Raw genomic sequence first — 24,047 nt, 5'->3', positions numbered from 1 at the left:
TTTTTTGTTCTAGTTCTGTGAAAAACGCCAGTGGTAGTTTGATCGGGATTGCATTGAATCTGTAGATTGCTTTAGGTAGTATAGTCATTTTCACAATGTTGATTCTTCTAATCCAAGAACATGGTGTATCTCTCCATTTGTTTGTATCATTTTTAATTTCTTTCATCAGTGTCTGATAATTTTCTGCATATAGGTCTTTTGTCTCCTTAGGTAGGTTTATTCCTACATATTTTATTCTTTTTGTTGCAATGGTAAATGGGAGTGTTTTCTTGATTTCACTTTCAGATTTTCATCATTAGTGTATAGGAATGCCAGAGATTTCTGTACATTAATTTTGTATCCTGCTACTTTACCAAATTCATTGATTAGCTCTAGTAGTTTTCTGGGAGCATCTTTAGGATTCTGTATGTATAGTATCATGTCATCTGCAAACAGTGACAGCTTTACTTCTTCTTTTCCAATTTGGATTCCTTTTATTTCCTTTTCTTCTCTGATTGCTGTGGCTAAAACTTCCAATACTATGTTGAATAAGAGTGGTGAGAGTAGGCAACCTTGTCTTGTTCCTGATCTTACTGGAAATGGTTTCAGTTTTTCACCATTAAGGATGATGTTGGCTGTGGGTTTGTCATATATGGCCTTCATTATGTTGAGGAAGGTTCTGTCTATGCCTACTTTCTGCAGGGTTTTTATCATAAATGTGTGTTTAAATTTGTCGAAAGCTTTCTCTGCATCTATTGAGATGATCATATGGTTTTTCTCCTTAAATTTGTTAATATGGTATATCATGTTGATTGATTTGTGTATATTGAAGAATCCTTGCATTCCTGGAATAAACCCCACTTCATCATGGTGTATGATCCTTTTCTTTTTTTTTTTTTTTTTGCAGTACGGGGGCCTCTTACTGTTGTAGCCTCTCTCGTTGCAGAGCACAGGCTCCGGACGCGCAGGCTCATCGGCCATGGCTCACGGGCCTACCCGCTCTGCGGCACATGGGATCTTCCCAGACCAGGGCATGAACCCGTGTCCCCTGCATTGTCAGGCGGACTCTCAACCACTGCGCCACCAGGGAAGCCCCTGTATGATCCTTTTAATGTGCTGTTGGATTCTGTTTGCTAGTATTTTGTTGAGGATTTTTGCATCTGTGTTCATCAGTGATATTAGCCTGTAGTTTTCTTTCTTTTGACATCTTTGTCTGGTTTTGGTATCAGGGTGATGGTGGCCTTGTAGAATGAGTTTGGGAGTGTTCCCCCGTCTGCTATATTTTGGAAGAGTTTGAGAAGGATAGGTGTTAGCTCTTCTCTAAATGTTTGATAGAAAACTCCTGTGAAACCATCTGGTCCTGGGCTTTTGTTTGTTGGAAGATTTTTAATCACAGTTTCAATTTCAGTGCTTGTGATTGGTCTGTTCTTATTTTCTATTTCTTCCTGATTCAGTCTTGGCAGGTTGTGCATTTCTAAGAATTTGTCCATTTCTTCCAGGTTATCCATTCTATTGGCATAGAGTTGCTGGTAGTAATCTGTCATGATCTTTTGTATTTCTGCAGTGTCAGTTATTACTTCTTCTTTTTCATTTCTAACTCTATTGATTTGAGTCTTCTCCCTTTTTTTCTTGATGAGTGTGGCTAATGGTTTATCAATTTTGTTTATCTTCTCAAAGAACCAGCTTTTAGTTTTATTGTTCTTTGCTATCGTTTCCTTCATTTCTTTTTCATTTATTTCTGATCTGATTTTTATGATTTCTTTCCTGCTGCTCAGTTTGGGGTTTTTTTGTTCTTCTTTCTCTAATTGCTTTAGGCAAGGTTAGGTTGTCTATTTGAGATGTTTCCTGTTTCTTAAGGTAGGATTGTATTGCTCTAAACTTCCCTCTTAGAACTGTTTTTGCTGCATCCCATAGGTTTTGGGTCATTGTGTTTTCATTGTCATTTGTTTCTAGGTATTTTTTTATTTCCTCTTTGATTTCGTCAGTGATCACTTCGTTATTAAGCTGTATATTGTTTAGCCTCCATGTGTTTGTATTTTTTACAGATCTTTTCCTGTAATTGATATCTAGTCTCATAGCGTTGTGGTCGGAAAAGATACTTGATACAATTTCAATTTTCTTAAATTTACCAAGGCTTGATTTGTGACCCAAGATATGATCTATCCTGGAGAATGTTCCATGAGCACTTGAGAAAAATGTGTATTCTGTTGTTTTAGGATGGAATGTCCTATAAATATCAATTAAGTCCATCTTATTTAATGTATCATTTAAAGCTTTGTTTCCTTATTTTTTTTCATTTTGGATGATCTGTCCATTGGTGAAAGTGGGGTGTTAAGGGGTGCTAATATAATCATGTTACTGTTGATTTCCCCTTTTATGGCTGTTATCATTTGCCTTGTGTATTGAGGTGCTCCTATGTTGGGTGCATAAATATTTACAATTGTTATATCTTCTTCTTGGATTGATCCCTTGATCATTATGTAGTGTCCTTCTTTATCTCTTGTAATAGTCTTTATTTTAATGTCTCTTTTGTCTGACATGAGAATTGCTACTCCATCTTTCTTTTTTATTTTATTTTATTTTATTTTTGCGGTAGGCAGGCCTCTCACTGCTGTGGCCTCTCCCTTTACAGAGCACAGGCTCTGGACGCGCAGGCTCAGCGGCCATGGCTCACGGGCCTAGCCGCTCCATGGCATTTTCCTGGACCGGGGCACGAAGCAGTGTCCCCTGCATCGGCTGGCGGACCTCCAACCACTGTGCCACCAGGGAAGCCCTCAACTTTCTTTTGCTTTCCATTTGCATGGAATATCTTTTTCCATCCCCTCACTTTCAGTCTGTATGTGTCCCTAGTTCTGAAGTGGGTCTCTTGTAGATAGCATATATATGGGTCTTGTTTTTGTATCCATTCAGCCAGTCTGTGTCTTTTGGTGGGAGCATTTAATCCATTTACATTTAAGGTAATTATCGATATGTATGTTCCTATTCCCATATTAACTGTTTTGGGTTTGTTATTGTAGGTCTTTTCCTTCTCTTGTGTTTCTTGCGTAGAGAAGTTCCTTTAGCATTTGTTGTAAAGCTGCTTTGGTGGTGCTGAACTCTCTCAACTTTTGCTTGTCTGTAAAGGTTTTAATTTCTCCATCAAATCTGAATGAGATCCTTGCTGGGTAGAGTAATCTTGGTTGTAGGTTTTTCTCCTTCATCACTTTAAATATGTCCTGCCAGTCCCTTCTGGCTTGCAGAGTTTCTGCTGAAAGATCAGCTGTTAACCTTATGGGGATTCCCTTGTGTGTTATTTGTTGTTTTTCCCTTGCGGCTTTTAATATGTTTTCATTATATTTAATTTTTGATAGTTTGATTAATATGTGTCTTGGCGTATTTCTCCTTGGATTTATCCTGTATGGGACTCTCTGTGCTTCCTGGACTTGATTAACTATTTCCTTTCCCATATTAGGGAAGTTTTCAACTATAATTTCTCAAATATTTTCTCAGTCCCTTTCTTTTTCTCTTCTTCTTCTGGGAGCCCTATAATTTGGATGTTGGTGTGTCTAATTTTGTCCCAGAAGTCTCTGAGACTATCCTCAGTTCTTTTCATTCTTTTTTCTTTATTCTGCTCTGCAGTAGTTGTTTCCACTATTTTATCTTCCAGGTCACTTATCTGTTCTTCTGCCTCAGTTATTCTGCTATTGATCCCTTTTAGAGTATTTTTAATTTCATTTATTGTGGTGTTCATTGTTGCTTGTTTCCTCTTTAGTTCTTCTAGGTCCTTGTTAAATGTTTCTTGCATTTTCTGTATTCTATTTCCAAGATATTGGATCATCTTTACTATCATTATTCTGAATTCTTTTTCAGGTATACTGCCTATTTCCTCTTCATTTGTTTGGTCTGGTGGGTTTTTATCTTCTTCATCTGCTGTGTGTTTTTCTGTCTTCTCATTTTGCTTATCTTACTGTGTTTGGGGTCTCCTTTTTCCAGGCTGCAGGTTCATAGTTCCCGTTGTTTTTGGTGTCTGTCTCCAGTGGCTAAAGTTGGTTCAGTGGGTTGTGTAGGCTTCCTGGTGGAGGGGACTAGTGACTGTGTTCTGGTGGATGAGGCTGGATCTTGTCTTTCTGGTGGGCACGTCCACGTCTGGTGGTGTGTTTGGGGGTGTCTGTGGCCTTATTAGGATTTTAGGCAGCCTCTCTGCTAATGGATGGTGTTGTGTTCCTATCTTGCTAGTTGTTTGGTATAGGGTGTCCAACACTGTAGCTTGCTGGTCGTTGAGTGAAGCTGGGTGTTGGTGTTGAGCTGGAGATCTCTGGGAGATTTTCGCCGTTTGATATTACGTGGAGCTGGGAGGCCTCTTGTGGACCAGTGTCCTGAAGTTGGCTCTCCAACCTCAGAGGCACAGCACTGACTCCTGGCTTCAGCACCAAGAGCCTTTCATCCACATGGCTGGAGACGGCTTATCTTCTAACAGGAATGCTGGGGAACCAGAGGTGCTTCAGCAGAACACTTCAAAGACACCTTGGACTAGACCTTTGCCAGGTGGCTGTCTCTTTTCCTCAGCTTGGATGAAGGGAGATGAGTGAGGGGAAATAACTCAGTGGATGACTCTTTCTTGGGTGCATTACCTGGTTTCAGGACTTAATGAAGCTCAGGTTCTTGATGTCTCATTGCAGAAAGAATTCAATGAGAGACCAAGTGATAGGTAAGAAGTGGATTTATTTAGAGAGAAACACATTCCACAGACAGAGTGTGGGCCCTCTCAGAATGTGACAAAGGCCTCTCTTCTTTTAATTTTCCTTATTCCACTACTATTTTTGTACTGGTTGAAAAATAATTAACTACTTTACACAACCAATTTGGGTTCTCTTTGAGCTGACTATGTGAGCAAACCACATTACTAGAAATAATGTTTCAGGCACAAGCTTTTAAAAAAAATCTATGATTAAAATATCAATTTTAGCCTTTGTAGTAATTTAATAACTTTCCCTACCTAAACGCTAGAAAATATCCTTTTCATTTATAATAAGGACCCCATTCTTGATCATGAATAAAATCTATTGTCACTCTGGGGTGAAGCCACAGTCTGGACTCAAATCCAGTTGTGACCAGGATTTGCTTAACATTCTAATTCTTGACAAAATAGTGCTGTTGTGGATTGAGTTGTACCCCCCAATTCATATGTTGAGGTCCTAAGCTCCAGTGCCTCAGAATGTGACTTTATTAGGAAATAGGGTCATTGCAGATGTAAATAGTTAAGGTAAGATGAAGTCATGTAGGAGTAGGACGGGCCCCTAATGCAATATGACTGGTGTTCTTATAAAAAGAAGAAATTTGGTTACAGACACACACAAACATGTATAACTCTATATAAAAATGAAGGCAGAGATTGAGGTGATGCTTCTGCAGGTCAAAGAATGACAAAGATTATCAGCAACCCACTAGAAGCTAGGGGAGAGGCAATTAACAGATTCTTCCTCACAGCCCTCAAAAGGAACCAACCTCATCAATCTGTTGACCTCAGATTTCTCACCTCCAAAAATGTGAGACAATAAATTTATGTTGTTGTTTAAGCCACCCAGTTTGTGGTACTTTGTTATGGCAGCCCTAGAAAAGTAATACAAGTACAAAGCATACAAGATTTGCTTGTATGTCATCATTGAACAAAGTTGCATGGATACCAACACCAAGCACAGTGATATCTGCAACAACACATCAAATTCAAAGGCCTTCATAAGAAAGTCTAAGATTACTGAGATCAGAGCTGCTCCAGAAACTTCAATCTCTTTTGGTTGTTTATTGAAACTCAAGTGCCTACTTCTCTTTTGTAGGGACTTTTGCTTCATGACCATAAACTTGGCATTTTCAGAATGACCTTTAATAAAATCCCTCTTTCCTTCTGCATTATGAAACTCATTGAAATATATACATTGGAGTCTAAAGGAGACTAAATGTTAATATCTGCTTTATTAATAGTAAAGGTGGATTTAAGATGGTGGCTAGGTCTGGTGACCCAGCTGGGACTTTTCTACGTCTTCCTAAATTTAGACATATATCCAGTCTACCACATGGAGTTCTGATTCATAACGTCTCAATTCTAAGAGGTAGAATTCTACATGGAGTATGGGGCCAAGCTACAGCTTTGCCCCCATCTCAACAATTAAAGTCAGTCCTTCCACGTGGAGGGTTTAGAGAGTGGTGGAACTAGTGTAGAGACTGTCTCCCCTCTTTCATATATCTAGTGAAGAAAGAAAAATCCGTGGTTAATAAAAGAATATTTACAGAATAAAAAAAAGAAAAACACATACTGACTTAGTATATCAGGTTGCTATAACAAAATTACCATAACCTGGGTGTCTTATAAACAAAATAAATTTATTTCTCACAGTTCTAAAGGTTAAGGGGTCCAAGATCAAGGCATCAGCATATTTAGTGTCTGGTGAGAGCCTGCTTCCTGGTTCAGAGATGGTCTCCTTCTTGCTGTTACCTCACATGGTAGAAGGGGAAAGGAAACTCTCTGGGGCCTGTTCTTATAAGGGCACTAATCTCATTCATGAAGGCTCCACTTTTATGACCTAATTACCTCCAAAAGTCTCTGCCTCCAAATACCAACACACTGAAGAGTATGTTTCAACATATGAATTTGGGGGGCACAAATATTTAGTCTATACCACATATAAACAAGTGAACAAAACTAGACTGCATGTATTTTATATTTTACACTGATAGTAGGGTTAGTCTCTGTCCTAAATGCTAATTTTCTCATTTAATCCTTACTAGAACATTATGCAGTAGGATACATAGTAACTCTCCATTAAACTTTTGTCACGTGTTCAAATTATGTCCTTTATAGGAAAATAATCCAGTTCTGAGTAACCTTGCATTGAGTTTTCATGCCTCCTTCATCTCCTTCAATACAGGACACTTCCTCATTCCTTATTTTGTGATTAAGTGATTACAGGTCACTTATTTTATAGAAAATTTCTCAATTTAGGTTTGATATTGTCTCATAAGTTTTAGTTTATTCATCTTTTGGAGGAAGACCTCTTAACTAATGTTCTGTATTCTCATTACATTCTGTAAGATTGCACATGATTTTGTTTTTTCTCATTACAGTTGATTTTCACTTTGATCACTTGATGAAGGGGCTGTCTGCCAGGCTTCTCCACTTTAAAATTACTTTTTGTAATTAGTAAGCATTTTTTGATAGAGTTCCTAAAGTAGCTAAGTATCCTACTTCTTATCAGACTTTTTTCTCTAACATCCCATGCTGGTTTTTCTCCTGCACAAAAGCATTCCTCAACCTGCCCTGTTCACCAGTACTTTGCCCCATGCCTGCATCCCTACTTGTGGACACCCTCTGCACTTGATCGTGTTCCAATACTTTGCTCTGCACAACCATAGCTCTTCAATCCCCACCTTGGTTTGAACACTTATCTTATTCAGCCCCCCTAATGGTTTTGGGGCTGAATTGTTAAGAAAGGAAAAGGGAAAAAACAGGAATAATTATTCCAATATAAAGATAAAGAACAATATAATATGATGGAAGAGAATTGAGATGTGGATACTTGATTCAAGCTAATTTATTACTTTCTTCCACAGACTAATTGAGTGCTGGGGAGACAATAATGAAAAATAGACCCTCCATAATGTTAGATCAAAATATGATATTTTAACCCCGGCTTTACAGTGTACGTGGTATTTTATCTTAGACAAATTCCTTTTCCTCTCCCAGCAACAGTTGCCTCAGTTGAAAACTGAAAGGTTTTCCTGAGGATTCTCTGTAGTCTTTTATTGCTATGATATTCTTTGTTTTACTGAAGGTTGGTGAAAAGGCCCTTGATCTAGAAGCTCTGTTTCTTCCTACCAGCATTTATGGTTTTCATTGTGCTTTTCAAAGAGCTATCTCATTTCATATCCAAATTAAGTTACTGTTAGTGTTGAAAAAATCAATTCTTTATCATTATTCTTGCAGTTGAACACCTCTCTGACTTATGACTTCATTATATCAAGTAGAACTGGGACCTGTTATTAGATTTTCACCTTGTAGTGGGAGGAAAGTCTAGGGTACATGAAAATTCAATTACATTTAGCAACAGAGAAAATAACTACAGGATGAATCTGTGGACCCACTGTGACTTAAATGTAGGCATGAAACTGTATCACCTGGCTGCCAGAAGACTACGTATTGACTAGTGGACCATCATGGCATCTTGGGTTTGCAAGGATTTGTCAATTTAGTATCAGTTTAAGTTCTTCAGTGCATTGTCACATCACCTTAGTAAATGGCTGCAGTTCCCTTTGGAGAATTCTTGGGGGAAGATTTAAAGTACAAAGTTGCAACACTTTTGAGGAGCTTTTCTCAGTGGATCCAACCTTCAAGCAAGGTATTGTGGTCTGTGATCTGAGTTGAAAGCTAGACATCTCTGTTTTGGCCATCAGGCTGATAGTTGCTGCTATATATACTATGGTAGGTTTAAATCATCATAAATAGACTGTTGGTTGAAGTATAGAAATTCAGCAGTAAATGGAGACCATGTCATTAGAACTGGAGGAAAGAAGTTTCTTGCTATATAGTAGCAGGAAGCTTAGCAGAACTGCATTCTACAGTTATGTGAAAAGCAAAACGTGTCAGTGATTACCTTGGATATTTAGCTAAGAAGATTTATATGTAAAATGCTGAAGAAATGTTCTAGATTATTCTCATTGCTTATAGTAAAATAAGAGATAAATTGAGGGAAGAACTGTTAAGTGATAAAGAACCAGAACTTGATGATTTGGGAAATGCTTAGCCTATACAGATTGCCAAAGATATGAAAATTAAAAGATTCACTGTTAGAAAAGTGTATTCTACAGAGAAAGCCAAGTGTGTAGATGAAAAATCCCTTGCTAGTGCCTCAGAAGAATCAATAGGTCAAAGCATTCTATCACAGAGAGGGCTTTTTAAAGAGATGAGGCATGTGATTCAGGGATCCCCAAAGCTATCTCAGCAGAAGCCAGGAATAGAGATAAAATTATCCAGGAACGATCTGTGGAGGAGCCTTGTGTCTGATGGAATGAATCCCATGACATATATGGGAGACTTGCAGAGTTCTTAAGAATCATCTAACAGCAGTAACACTGCCAGCTTAAACTGAAAGGGATAAAGAGAAAACAAAACGGAAGGATGCAAGACTCACAAAATTTTACAGGTAGTAAACAGGCTGATAAAACCACTCAGCTTCAAACATGTACTATCCTTCGTTAAATAGGAATGACGACTTTGAAATTGGAGCCACAGACTCAGATGGAGGAGCCCTGATCCAAAAAAGATTATTCTCAGACCTTGAAACCTAATGAAATTTGCCCAGCTGGATTTCAAAATTGCTTGAGAATAATGACTACTTTGGGCCTTCCACTTTCCCGCTTTTTAACAGAAATGTTTATAATTTTTATCTTATGTCTGTCTAGCCTTTTTGTTTGAAACAGATAAATTTTCTAGTTTTACAGCTCTGAAGATGGAGAAGAATTTTGCCTGAGGTTGGATCATACTCAGAGTCTCACCCTTACCTGATTTTAATGATTTAGTTGATGAAATTTGAGACATCTGAGTTAATGATATGTAGATGAGATTTTGAACTTTGAGTTGATGCTGTTAGACTTGAAGTTGAGACTTGTGGAAATATTGGGATGAGGTGAATGAATGTATTTGGCATGTGGGACAGACATAGTCTGTGTATTGACTCTGGTTAACTAAATAACACCCTCCCTACAAAATTTCTGTGTCCTAATCCCTTGAACCTGTGAATATGCTACCTTACACGGCAAAAGGGACTTTGTATATGTGATTAGATTAAGACTGTGGAGATGGGCAAATTATTCTGTATTACCCAGGCAAATCCAGTGTAATCACAGGGTCCTTATAAGGAAAGGAGATGGAACAGAGTCAGAGAAGGACATGTGACCATGGAAGCAGAGAGAGATAAGATGTGACGATGGAAGCAGAGGTCAACGTAGAGGTAGAGAGAAAGGAAGAGGGAGAGAGATAAAGAATCTATGCTACTGGCCTTGAAGATGGAGAAAGGGGCCATGAGCTACATTATAGGTGGACTGTAGAAATTGGAAAAACCAAGGAACAGATTCTTCTCTAGAGCCCCTATAAGAAATGCAGCCCTGCCAAACCCTGATTTTAGGACTTCTGACCTCCTTGACTGTAATGTAATACATTTGTGTTCCTTAAAGTCACTAAGTTTGTGGTAATTTGATAAAGCAGCAATGAGAAATTAATACATACATCAAGTAATACTTAAAAATACTGCCCATTTTTCATTCCTAGGGACTCTGTAATTGGTTAGTTATTGCTAAACATCTCAGGGGTCGAGACATTCTGATTACCACTTTGTCTCTGCTGCCCATGATGATAAATGTGACAACTGTGTCAATGGTACTGATGTACTCACTGACACTCAATCTCTGCTGTTTCACAGTCTCATTAGCACCACTGGCATCAAGGATAACTTCTCTATGGTGGCATCTCCTGCTGTTCTACACAGCCTACAGAGGTAGCTCTCAGTGTCCTTTTCTGGGATATTGATGCTCCCTCGCTAGTTATTTGTCAATGCCTTAGTGAAGGAAATATTCTCTAGACCCTCTTGGAACATGTAATGGCAGCGGGGTGGGGCTATATAGTTCATCTACAATGAATGAACTCAAATATTCCTATCTTACGAAGCTGTTATATTCTATCCTCTACATTATGACAGGGAGTTCTAGCATCTCAACTTCATTAAATGTAGGCCAGTCACTATCGAACTCTAATTTCAGTCAGTCAACCGTATACATTTTTAAACTTCCATCTCTATAATCTAACACACAAAACCCAGAATCTCTGGTTAAGTGCAATCATGAGCAAATTTGGTCAAATTAGATGTAAATATTCTATTTTCCTTGGACTCTTAGAATCTATCCCCACATATAGTCAGTGTGCTTTGTACCATATATTTTGTTTGTGACAATATACCTTAGAAGAAATATTTTAATTATTTTTTGAGTATGAACTACTTCTTCTAGAGTCAGACTTTGTATATTTTTTTCCCCTGGAACATACTTAAATCTGACTCCAGATAAGAATCTAGTGGCAGGAATTAATTGTGTTGAGTCTTGAAGAGAATAGGCACTTCCTTACAAGATAACCACCCCAGGTTGGGTTACTGCACGTTATCCAAGGAGGAGAAGACTAATACACTCAGACCCAAGAGGGTGGTACGGTTCTACTTAGAAGGGAGTCTCGGGGCCTGGAAGTTCAAGATTATCAATTTTATCGAAGTTCATCTGGATGTTCTTATTCCAAATATCATAGTTTCAGTACTTTCCCAGTCAATTCTTTTTGCCTGTTTTTCACATTAGGGGATTGGTGAGGCTGTGAATTGGTAACATGTTGGATTCCATGGGAAGCAGAGTTTCAGATGGAGATCACCATGCAATAGTTATTAGAGAATGCTTTTGGCATCAACATTTGTGGAAAGTAGTGGGAAGAAGCAAGACTGGGCCACAGCTAACCTATGAGAAGCTTTGAAGCTATAACACCCCTTCAGTATTATACCAAGTAGAAATCAGAGGACCTGATCTTTATATAACAGCATCAGTCACTGGAGATGTAGAATGTCTCTGGAATGAGGCAAGGCCTTAGGAAAGGCATTTTTCTTCAGTCAAGGTATTCTCTAAGAGAATGCTACAGCTGAGGTCCCTCAAGCACTCAGAGCAGCTGGGAGACTCAGGTCTTCATTCCTCAAGGGAGATTTGGGTGGTACATCACAGCATCTACCAAAGAAATCAACTTATATAACACACACAATTACAATTTTGGTGAGATCAGCCTTGAAGCTCCCAAACTAAGAGATCCTCTTAAGGCCACCATAGAAACTTTCTATCTTCCTGACTAGACTAAAGATAAGAGTTTAAAGACTTGAGCTTACTCTTTTTATTTTTCTCCCTTAGATTTTTAGTACAGTCAAGAGAATATCTCATTCTGCTGTCCTTGTAGTCATTTCTGCCTACAAGGTAGTTAATAGCATAATAGCTTCTTGGTCCCTCAAGGAACTTGTTTCAGTAAGGACATTATCACCATCAACCAGAGATGATAATTTAATTAATTATGATGCCATTGCATGACACGGATCCTTCTCATCCTCTTTCTCATTTTCACAAAGCTCAATTCCTGTTAAGTCCAAGGACACAATCAAACCAATCACAAAAAGCTCATCATTTATTGTCTGGGTCCTGGGACCCTCCTGGTATCAATTTTTATATCAGTTAGTATTTCTGTTAGGAGATAGAAATTTAATATAAAAGAGAATTTAATACAAATAATTGTTTACCAAGATTGGAGAACTGGAAGAGCAAAAAGCGAACATTAAGTTAATGCAGAAGTGGTAACTGCAGAAAGCAATTTTGTCTTCAGAATCAGGGAATGGAAGGAAAAGACTAGGATTATTAGAATTTAGAGGAGGGTTCCTGCAGAGCTGGGATTCCAATCTAGAGGAGAGTTGTTGTCCTACTGGTGCTAGGGCCACAGCATCTTGTACAAGAGCCCTTGCCAAGCTGGGCATCAGACAGATGATGCTGGCGTCCTTACAGCAGTGGGATGAAGCTAGTTCCGAAATACGGAGAAAAAAAATTCTGCAGAATGGATCCAGGTGTTGCTGCCAGAGTAAAGGACAACTGATTGATGATAATAGCAAACAAAACAGAAAGCAGGGAATCCCTCTGCTGACCTCCCATTCTCCCTCTAGCACTGCCCCATTGACAAAGCCAAACAGGGAACCAGCTGGCAAAAAGAAAATGTGATTTGCAGAATCTCAGCTCTAGTACTACAGAGAGAAGAATAGAGATGAGTTGGAAGCTAAGAGACAGCAACATAACATCCTTTAATGAAGAAATCATATAGCAAATGTTAAGTTAAAATAGACAGTGTATTTCTATATGCAAGAAACATTTCTTAGACACCTTTAATAGGATGTGAAAGCTGTTGACTCAATATTTATCTCCCTTGCCCACCCCCTCCACTACAGCTGCTCAAAATCGAAATACTTGGTTTTCACTTTCCCTTGCATTTGTAAGATGTCATTTCACTGACTTCTGACCTATGAGGACAAAATCACATGAATTAGAAGATGCAGTCTCACTTTTTCTTCACCATTTCCTTCCATTCTGTGTAACTCAGATGTAAAACTCAAAGACCACTTACGGACTAAGAATTCACTAACTCAAGGATAGACTTAAGTGCTAAGACTGGCAGAGTACAGCTAAGAGTCTGGGTACCAGATAGCACCTGTGAGCCACTGGATGTACTGCCTACATCCAGACTTCTTGTTTTGTGAGATAATAAACCTATATTTCTTTAAGCTGCTTCGCTCAGGTTTTCTATTATTACCTACAAGCTTTAATGAACCCAAATATTAATGAATGTAGTTGCATACATTGTGAAAGATTCCAGTAATTTAGAGTAATCGATTTATAGTTTATTCTTGGAGACATATATTTTACATGGTGAGATTTTTAACAAAATCAGGGGCATTTTTTTTAGTTCTAAGTCATAAATTAGTTAGGTAATCTTGGAAAATTACTAAATCTTTCTAGGTCTTAAATTTTCCCATCTATAAAATTTGCTGTAGACTTTGATGAAATCAGATTATCAATTATAAAGTTTCCTCTTGCATAGGGAAGGTTAGATAGTAAGCAAATACTAAATTAACTGAGCCAAGAACCACAAAGCATCATTGATATACATAAAAATGGGGCAGAAAGTACAAAAAACAGCATATCATGCATAAGGTTAACTATATGGAAGGCACTACAACACCCCTGGGCTAGTATATACTAAGTGACCAAGAACTCAATTGAAAAGCCAACCTTGGAATTCTGGTTTTAGCTCTAACATGTAAAGTGCTAAGAAGTTTTCATTCCCAACATTACAACAAGAAAAAAGGTAGAAAAACTTAGTATTGATGACTTCTTGGATGCAACAGAGAGCTGAAAGCACAGGGCAAACTGACACCCTGAAATCTGGAGAGACAGATGCACCCATGTAGATAATAAAGATCTGCTCTAGATTCCTAGAGCAGAAACTGCTGGAGTAACATATACATGGTAATTTTAAGGAATTTCTGAAAAGGAATTTCTGAAAACTGACTGAACTAGTGTGAGGGTAAGAAAGTCCTGAGGCCATAGTTTAGGGGTCCGCTACACTGACATGAGATTTTCACACAGAAACACCACCAGTTTCTCATAGTGAGAATATGAGAAAGATCTCCTTATGGTGCCAGGAAGGGGAAGGAAAGAGTAAACATTGTTAAACACCTGCAGACTTACATATTAAAACAGACAAACAAACAAAAACCCTATAATTCAGTGGAAAGGGTTTGAATAGAACACAATTCTGAAACCAGATCCCAGATGGAGGTTGGGTATTACTCCCAACTCAGCAGTACCAGCCTTCTTGTCTCCTTTAAGGGAGGAGAAAACTAAAACAGAAATACACAAAACTTATAAAACATAGTCACGACTTCTGATTTCAACTCCAAAATGTAGTTTTTGGAAGTTGTCATTCCTGTCCTTACAACCATTAAAAAAAAGTGAACACACCGAAAATTAATGCCTTTTTTTTGGACCCATCAGAGAACTAAGACCACCAAGGCAAATCACACCTAAAATCTGGAGACAGGGGCAAATACAGAGTCACAGCTGAGATCAATTTTCCTAGAGTAGGGCAGTTACCAGATTAAGTCCTTTGGACCCTGCTCAAGATTTCCAAGGCTCTTTGCCTCTGCAGGTGGTAGGTGAATAACAAAACCAGAAGCTGAGGTCAGCACAGCACAAGCTTTATTTGGTGGTCAAAGAATGGAAAAGCGGGAACTAAGTTCACAGATCAACTTCTCCCACCTGGTGAGACTGATTTACTTTTAAAGAGTAAAGACAAAGGGAGGAGTGAGACTAATGAGGAGGAGGTAGATGCATTCTTCTGCCTGGGAGGGGCCAGGGCTTTTTGTGAGGGAGTGGGATGCCATCTCCTTTTTTGTCCTTTTTTGGTCCTTAATGTCTGGTCCTGGTCATCGGTAGGTGTGTCATTTAGTACGTTAATGTAGTAAAATCGGCATATAAGGAGACTCAGGGTCTGTTGGAGGTCAGGTTCACACCATCTTGGTCCCAGCTCGTTCCAACTGGTCTTGTTGTTGTTGGTTTGTAGCTTCCTTTCTTATCTCTGGACCTTTTAACTTAAAGATGTATGTTAACTCCAGCTAAAGGTGGGGAGTTGGCAGGTTTTGAGCAAGGACACTCCTGCTAACAGTGAGGGTTGGAGGACTGTGAGCAAAAACCTGGAGCAGCTCTGGCAACAGGGCTGCTATAGTCAAACTGTTAGGAATATTTACATAGTCATTTTGACAAATTGCTGGAGGCCGAGTGCGGATTGGTGTAAGAGTGAGAAACCCTTGGGGGAGCGGGTGGTGTCTCAGTCTCACTTGGCCCTTACTGTTCCTGGCTTTTACCTCCAGAAACCTCACCTGATTCTTAGGGTGTGAAAAACCAAAAATGATACCCTTGAGGCTGAGGCAAGGGGAAGGGAAAAGTAAAACTGTTAAATACTTGCAGAACATTTTCCACAACAAAGACCAACTCTCAAGGTAAAAGTACTCTAATAGAACTTTAACTGACCTGAGAGACTACCATTTCTCAGTCTCCAGCCCCCTCTAATCTCCCTGTCTCACCTAAGAAGAAAAAGGAGAAGCTAAGATATACTCCTTAAGGCCACTATCCAGGTACACAGTCCCTCTACAGAACTGAGATTCAGTCATAAGATAATAGAGCACTGAACCTCTCCCAGGCCTTCCTGCCACCAATAGGGCTCCAGTATACAAACAGAGGATTAAAGCTTACAGGGCTGCAAAATGCAGACTCTATTTAAGGAGCTGTCAAGCAATTTTAAAGACAACAGGTGGGGAAAATTAAAAAAAATAAAGACAAAGATTCTAGAGGAATTTGAAGCCTCTAGCACCTACAGCTATAGCAAAAACTAAACTTAGCCCAGCACTAGCCAGATAAACATATTTCAGTTTCTACTACTTGAAATACCGTGTTCTTCTTCCAACAATAAGGTGAAACATACAGTAGCAATTAATGAAAAACAGTCTGAAAGTATAAAAAATCATCAAATCTGACTCAGATATGATGAAGATTTTGGAATTATCGGGCAGGGAATTTCCAATAACTATAATTAAGGTTAAGAACTCTAATAGAAAAAGTAGGACTTCCCTGGTGGCGCAGTGGTTAAGAATCCACCTGCCAATGCAGGGGACACAGGTTCAAGCCCTGGTCTGGGAAGATTCCAGATGCCGCGGAGCAACTAAGCCCGTGCACCACTGCACCACAGCTACTGAGACTGCACTCTAGAGCCCGGGAGCCACAACTACTGAGCCCATGCACCTAGAGCCCGTGCTCCACAACAAGAGAAGCAACCGCAATGAGAAGCCCACGCACCGCAACGAAGAGTAGCCAGCCCCCACTTGCCGCAACTAGAGGAAAGCCTACGCACAGCAACAAAGACTCAACCCAGCCAAAAATACATAAATAAATCAATTAATTAAAAAAAGAAAAAGTAAATAGCATGCCTACTGAAAGAACTCCCAATGGCCAAAGCTGGCACAAATTTGAGCTACAGAATTAATAATGTATGAATTATATTACAAAGTACAAAATAAATATCAATGATAAAAATGATTTAGTAAATGATTGAATAAATACGTAAATGGGGGAGAATAGACAAATCTGCCATATAGAGAGTTCCAAATAATTTACGTACATACTTACCCCTCAACGAGGTGGAGCATCACTCCTACCTCATAAGTATGAGCTGTGGATAATGACCTTCTTCCAAGGAATACCGTATTGATAGGGAAAAAAAGTAACCATACAGTGGAGAAACTAAAAAACACTAGTTCAACCAGTCTCTCAAAGTCAATATCCATAATGATAAGTCCTGTTGATAGCATATGCCCTTGACATGATGTTATGAGAATGGCACTTTACCTCTGTGGTTTTCTTCACAAAAACGCAGACTGCAGTCTGATCACGAGAAGAATATCAGAAAATTCTTCTTGAAGGACATTCTACAAAATACCTGACTGCTAATCTTCAAGAGTCTCAAGGTCATCAAAAAATGGGAAGTCTGAGAAACTGTCACAGAGAGCCAAAGAAGGCATGGCAACTAAATTTAATATGATGTGAAACAGAAAAAGGACATTAGGTACAAACTAAATAAATGTGAATGAAGCATGGACTTTAGTTAATAATAATGTATTAATGTTTGCTATTTAATTGTGACAAAGGTACTATACTAATAGAAGATGTTAACAATTGGGGAAACAAGGTTGGAGTACATGAGAATTCTCTCGTTGGTTTCTTTTTTTTTTTTTGGAAAATCTAAAACTATTCTATTTTTATTTTTTAAATTTTTCTTTTTTTAACATCTTTATTAGAGTATAATTGCTTTACAATGGTGTGTCATTTTCTGCTTTATAACAAAGTAAATCAGTTATACATATACATATGTCCCCATATCTCTTCCCTCTTGCATCTCCCTCCCTCCCACCCTCCCTATCCCACCCCTCTAGGTGGTCACAAAGCACAGAGCTGATCTCCTTCTGCTATGTGGTTGCTTCCCACTAGCTATCTATTTTACATTTGGTAGTGTATATATGTCCATGCTACTCTCTCACTTTGTCCCAGCTTACCCCTTCCCCTCCCCGTACCCTCAAGTCCATTCTCCAGTAGGTCTGTGTCTTTATTCCCATCTTGCCCCTAGGTTCTTCTGACCATTTTCTTTTTTTTTTTTTTTTTAGATTCCATATATATGTGTTAGCATACAGTATTTGTTTTTCTCTTTCTGACTTACTTCACTCTGTATGACAGTCTCTAGGTTCATCCACCTCACAACAAGTAACTCAGTTTCGTTCCTTTTTATGGCTGAGTAATATCCCATTGTATATGTGTGCCACATCTTCTTTATCCATTCATCTGTTGATGGACACTTAGGTTGCTTCCATGTCCTGGCTATTGTAAATAGAGCTGCAATGAACATTTTGGTACATGACTCTTTTTGAATTATGGTTTTCTCAGGGTATATGCCCAGTAGTGGGATTGCTGGGTTGAGTGGTAGTTCTATTTTTAGTTTTTTAAGGAACCTTCATACTGTTCTCCATAGTGGCTGTATCAATTTACATTCCCACCAACAGTGCAAGAGGGTTCCCTTTTCTCCACACCCTCTGCAGCATTTATTGTTTGTAGATTTTTTGATGATGGCATTCTGACCGGTGTGAGATGATATCTCATTGTAGTTTTGATGGTAAATCTAAAACTGTTCTAAAATAAAAGGTTTATTTTCAAAAGTCAACCTACTTAAAGATTATCATAGTCTGAAATATTCGACAGGCTGTTTGTAAGTTTGTTGGGAGCATTATTTCGTTTGAGACATTTTTCTTTCTGTTTAAATAATTTGTAAAGAAATTATTCTTGGCTCTGAAAAATAAGAGAAAAACAAGGTAAAAGAAGGTAATGTCCCTATGAAGTCAACATTTTATTTGGTGGAGGGTAGTGAGAAGGGATCAAGGAGAAAACCCATAAATCACAGTAACATATACTGTGGCAAAAATAACATGTAAATGCAAAATTTACAATGAAGTTAAAATTCAATGAGATGATAGACTGTGACTGAGTGTCTATTCTTGATAAAGTGATCATGAAAGTTCTCTCTGATACACATTGAACTGATATCTGTTTTTTTAAAAAGCCAGCCATGTAAAAATTACGGTGAGTAGTAATTTCAAAGAGTAGAAACAGATGCTGCATAGACCCTAGGGTGGGAATGAGCTTGTGATGTTTGAAAAGAGTAAGAATGGCAGTGTGTCTGGAGAGAAATGGGAAAGACAGAGAGGACGATAGGACAAGAAGGAGAGAGAGAAAAAGAGGAAGGGGCAGGATGGAGAGAAAGAGAAGGAAAATATGAATGAGCTCAAAGATGTGGGCCAAAGATAGGTTATGTTAAAGTCAGGAAAGCAATATGTGCATTTCATTCTTGAGTGCAATGGGTAACTTTTTCAGAATTTTAAGCAAGAGTTATTAAGTAGCTCCAAACTAGTCCATTTTGGACTCTTGTGCCCTTTTTGGAAAAAAAAAAACCAAAACTCATTATGTCTCATCTTTTCTTGACCATTGCCCATGATTATCAGAATTTTTGTGTCTTCTTTACCCCTTTGAAAGCAATGAAATAGCAAGGCTGGTTAGAATTACATGTATAACAAGAATAAATAGGCTTCAAAGGGGTTCTTAAGTTCATGAGGTTTAGTGAATTAATTATGATACAATTTGGCCACTCATAAATATATTTTTAATTGGCTTTCTGTGTGGGCCTTTTGGTGATTTTTTAAAAAACAATTAAGATTCACATGGTGGGCTACCCCTATGTCAAAGTCAAGTATTATTATTTTTAAATGGCCTCTTTACTTTGAAGAATATGTGTATTTTCCCAAAGGCTGATACATATTACCCAATATTTTTCTTATTTTACTCACTAGACCGGTAGAAACTGGTTTTAGTCAAAAAGTCAAAGACCTTAATAAGATTTAAGTTACCCAAATTAGCAAAAATCCACTGCTTAGGGGTCACTGGCTAAATATCTGAGAATCAAACTTGAGGTGGAACATCAAGGTTCAAAAGAAAAATTTTACTGAGATTTAATTGGAAGAAATACAGCAAGGCAGAAATTATGAACCAGGAAAACTGGAAAAGGGTAATGAATTTGATTGTGTGTTAAATGAGTAGTGATTTTTACTGTAAACTGTGGATAATGTGTTGCTCTAAATACCATATGTTTATGTGATACCCAGTGCTTGTCAGTACCATGGGAAGACATGGGGGCTAATGCCCCTTAATCTGGTAACCCCTCCTGGGCTACTGAGAGATAGTTCCAGAGAGCTCTAATCATTCCTTAAACAACTGAACCTAAACTCATAAAAGTGAGTCTTATTTAAATGCAGCCTCAGGGTAAATGCGGTACTAGAGATGCATGGTATTTTCTTTGCATTCTTCATTTCCTTCTGGTTTTAAGCATTTGGTAAATTGGGTACAATAGTGTCTTTCACAGGATCATCTTTTAATTTTGTCCAGAAATCATCATCATATATATCTCTTCTGAAGGGTTAGGCAGCCAACTCCAATATCTTCTAAGCCTTGGTAGCTTTATTTATTTATTTATATCTGCATTCTTTAAATCCTTAGGAAGGATGAATATATAGTATGTGATTCTTTGTAAGGTATATGCATTCTGTCGAATACTTTATGATCTTTCTAAGGCTTATAAAGCAGTTTAAAAATGCTAATACCCATCAAGAGAGTCTTTCACAATAGTATTCTATTTGGATCAGTATACAACTATCTATGTAATATTGCTACTGATAATCTACCATTATCTGGAGAATTGCACATGACATCATAGACTACTTGATTGGTAGAGTCTGGCCCAGGTTATCTAACCTATTCTTGGATTCCTCTAGTAGTATAATACATATTATTTCCCTAGGTTACTCATGCTTCCTTGGTATAGAACTTATTGTAACAAACGGTATTTTCCAAATTTTCTGCTGATCTCTTAGAGCCTCATTCACCTAGACCAACATTAATGTTGCCATGTTGAGTGTCATCCTGATCATTTTTTTTCCCTAATACTTTAGTCTAATACTTTCTTCAAAAAATTCCTTACATGATTTGGTAGAAAGTTCTCAGACAAGTGAAAATAAATTATTTGTGGAGAAAATTTGGAAATCTAAAGTACATACATATAATGTCTCAACAAAGTGGAATTTATAGACCAAGAATTTTACTTTTACACCTGAAATCATCATCAATGTTCTTTTTAGTGTAGTCTGATTTCTCTCACTTTATCACTTATATCTAGGTATTTTCTGCTAATCTTTCCATTTGCTCACCCTAAATCTAGGTTTAGTTCATCCTGTTGGTGGTTGAATTATTGGAATAATTTCTGTTAAGCAATTTCCTAAAACAATTTAGAAAGCTCACCGTCATCTTTTAGCAGATTCAATCTCATCATGTGTTTAAGCTGAGCATTGGATACCATTAATGAGTCGCATGGAAAGGTTGTAGTCTGGCTCAGTAACTGTGCTTCAGCAACATAAATTGTAGTGAAACATAGAGCAAAAGAATCCAGGAATCGGCACTGACCAGAATTCTCCTACAAAAAAAATAATCTTCAGTCAATTACTCTGAATTAAAAGCACAGAGTACTCAGTATCTCATTTTATGAGCTTCGGCAAGAACTTGATAATAAATTTAAATTGATTCAGGGAATTTATTTTGAGGAATATAAAGTGTCTTACGTATCACAGCTCAGATGTTCCAAACTAGGATCATGTCTGGGTTCAGATAAAAATATTTGGAAATAAATTTGATTTTTACCAGCTGCTAAAGAGAGTCTTTATGGGGATTAGCATTTATTAACCTTGTACTATATGCTAGACAGTATGTTTACTATGGTAAATATTGTCAAACACACACACACACACACACACACACACACACACACACACACACACACACACGGGTGTCTAGTTTTTTCTCTTAGTTCTCCAAACAATTTCACAGAGGAGAGTTGGACCCAGACATACAGTTACTTGCCTAAGGTAAAGCAATGGTTACCAAATTATTAATTTAGTGAAAGAAATGACATTTTGAGTAAATAGATATTTCAAGGGATGTACAAAGAGATTGTCCTTCATCAAAGACATTTTCACATCATAAGCAAGAAACATTCCATTCTTAATGAAAAAAATGCACCAAAATGGGTCAAATTTTTATTTTTTATTAGCACTCATTATGAAATCAAATGCTCATTCTAGTGGTGGTGTGAAAAATGCCTAACTTTGCCAGCTTTCCACATTTTTTCATGTACCAGTGTTTACACGGGTGCTCTGTTTTAGTGACCCAACTGTCATTGTGAGGTAATCATTCTGCTACATGGTGGCCTCTTTTAGTGGGAGGAAGAAAGGATGTCATTGATCTAAGTAGGGGGAAATTTTGTGCTTCATCATCAAGCCAGACTCTTGGATGATATGCCTCTGAACCTTAACATCATAGAGTTAGATATGACAAAAAATTGTCAGCTAGAATGAGGCCTGAAGCTTTCAAAAAAAAAAAATGAAGCCGAAGAAAATTAGTTTTGCTTTACAAAATAATAAATTATCAGCTAAAAGGACAATATAAAAATTAATTTATAGATTTTCCAAATATCTAAGAATCTGAAAATAGGTAGTGAATAAAAACATTTTTGCAGTTGAGTTTTCATTTTTATTTTTGAGCTTGGATTTTGGTACGTAAAAGTCATATTTGTCTATCTGACTGCATTTTGACTAATGTATTTTTCAATTCATTTTTTTCAGAATGTAACTAATGATTCTAGGTAAGTGTTATCTTTCAAAACCCATATGGCAAAATTTTCTAGATAACCAGTGAAAGATAAAATCGTACTCTTGTATAAGGCAGTTCTAACAGTTAGGTGTGAATAGCAGGTACATACTTCATGCCCATGGGAGAAAGACCCCATAATTTAAATCTGGAATACATAAATACAGTCTGTCAAACACTAGATAAAATATAAAGACAAGAACATTAATATACTTAATCTTTGTGATTCTCCTTAAAAATTGAATTCATCCTTAAAAATTGAAAGAAGTGTTCAACAGGTCTCAGAAGCAAAGGGCACAGTTACTATTGAAAGGCAACTCAGTGGATAAATACTGTTCTTTATACAATTTATTTTATTCAGATTTTCTTTCTATAATATATCATTACACAATCACTTGTATACTTTATTTTAGTTCAATCTATGTACTGGGAGAAAAGGAACAAAACATTTAGTTCATAACAAGTCCTGTTTTCTCCCTTAAACTCCAAATCTGTGTATCCATTTGCCTGAGCCCCTACTATATTTTAAATCTGTTCAAAACTGAGTTACTGATATTTTCTCCCAAACCAGCTATTCCTGTAATCTTTTCTCACTTTAGTTAAAGACAACTCCATGCTTCCTGCTAACCAGATTAAAAATTGTGGTTATCTTATTTTATTTCTTTTTCTTTCTCTTATAACTCATATCATTTCTGCCAGAATTATCTCCAGAATTTGACCACTTCATGCCACCCTCATCACCACCAGTCTGGACCATAGAGTCATTATTATTGCCATGCCCCTTAAAATTTCTTCCTGCCTCTGCCCTTTCTGAAGCCAGAGTAATCATAGAATATTCTTCTCCCAAATAGATTCCTTTTTTTCTCAGACCTTAAACTCAAAAGTCACTTTGTGGAGCTTTTCCTGGGCACCCTAACTAAATCCTCTTCCCCTTCTGTACTTTTTCTTATATTATACATGCACAGATATAGATGAAGATTTACGTATATAATGTAGATAGATGACACATATAGCTATAAATCATATATGTTATATATAACACATTTAACTTAGTGATTCTGTTTCTCATCCTCTAAAATATAACTTCCATCATGGTAAAGGTTTTGTTTATTATTGTATCCTCAGTACCTGAAATAGTGCCTGACAGAGTAAGCACTCAATAAATATTTGCTGAGTGGATCAATGAATAGATCAGTGAGTCAATGATAGATGAATTAAATGAGCTTATTTTGGATTCTGTGGAGAAATGGATTTTAGGGGGCAACAGAGTTATCAGTTAAATCTTTCACAGTAGTCCAAGAAAGAGTTAAGAGTGGCTGGGTCCAGGGTGCTAATAATGGCGATTGTGAGAAGGTGAAAATTTTGGATAGATTATAGAGCCCAGGTGGAGTACGAAGACTGAATCTCCAGTGACAAGAAGAAAAACAAGTAGCATGAATAGTCTACAGATACTAGTGAACTATCAGTTGATTAAAGGAAGATAAAGAAATTCCCTTCTAATTATTTCTCTTTTTTTCCAATTAACTATGCTGTACACATGAAACTAACACAATATTGTAAATCAACTATACTTCAATAGA

Source organism: Pseudorca crassidens, chromosome 9 (genome assembly GCF_039906515.1).
Source record: "Pseudorca crassidens isolate mPseCra1 chromosome 9, mPseCra1.hap1, whole genome shotgun sequence".
Classification (NCBI taxonomy): Eukaryota; Metazoa; Chordata; class Mammalia; order Artiodactyla; family Delphinidae; genus Pseudorca; species Pseudorca crassidens.
This window is presented reverse-complemented; position numbering follows the sequence as displayed.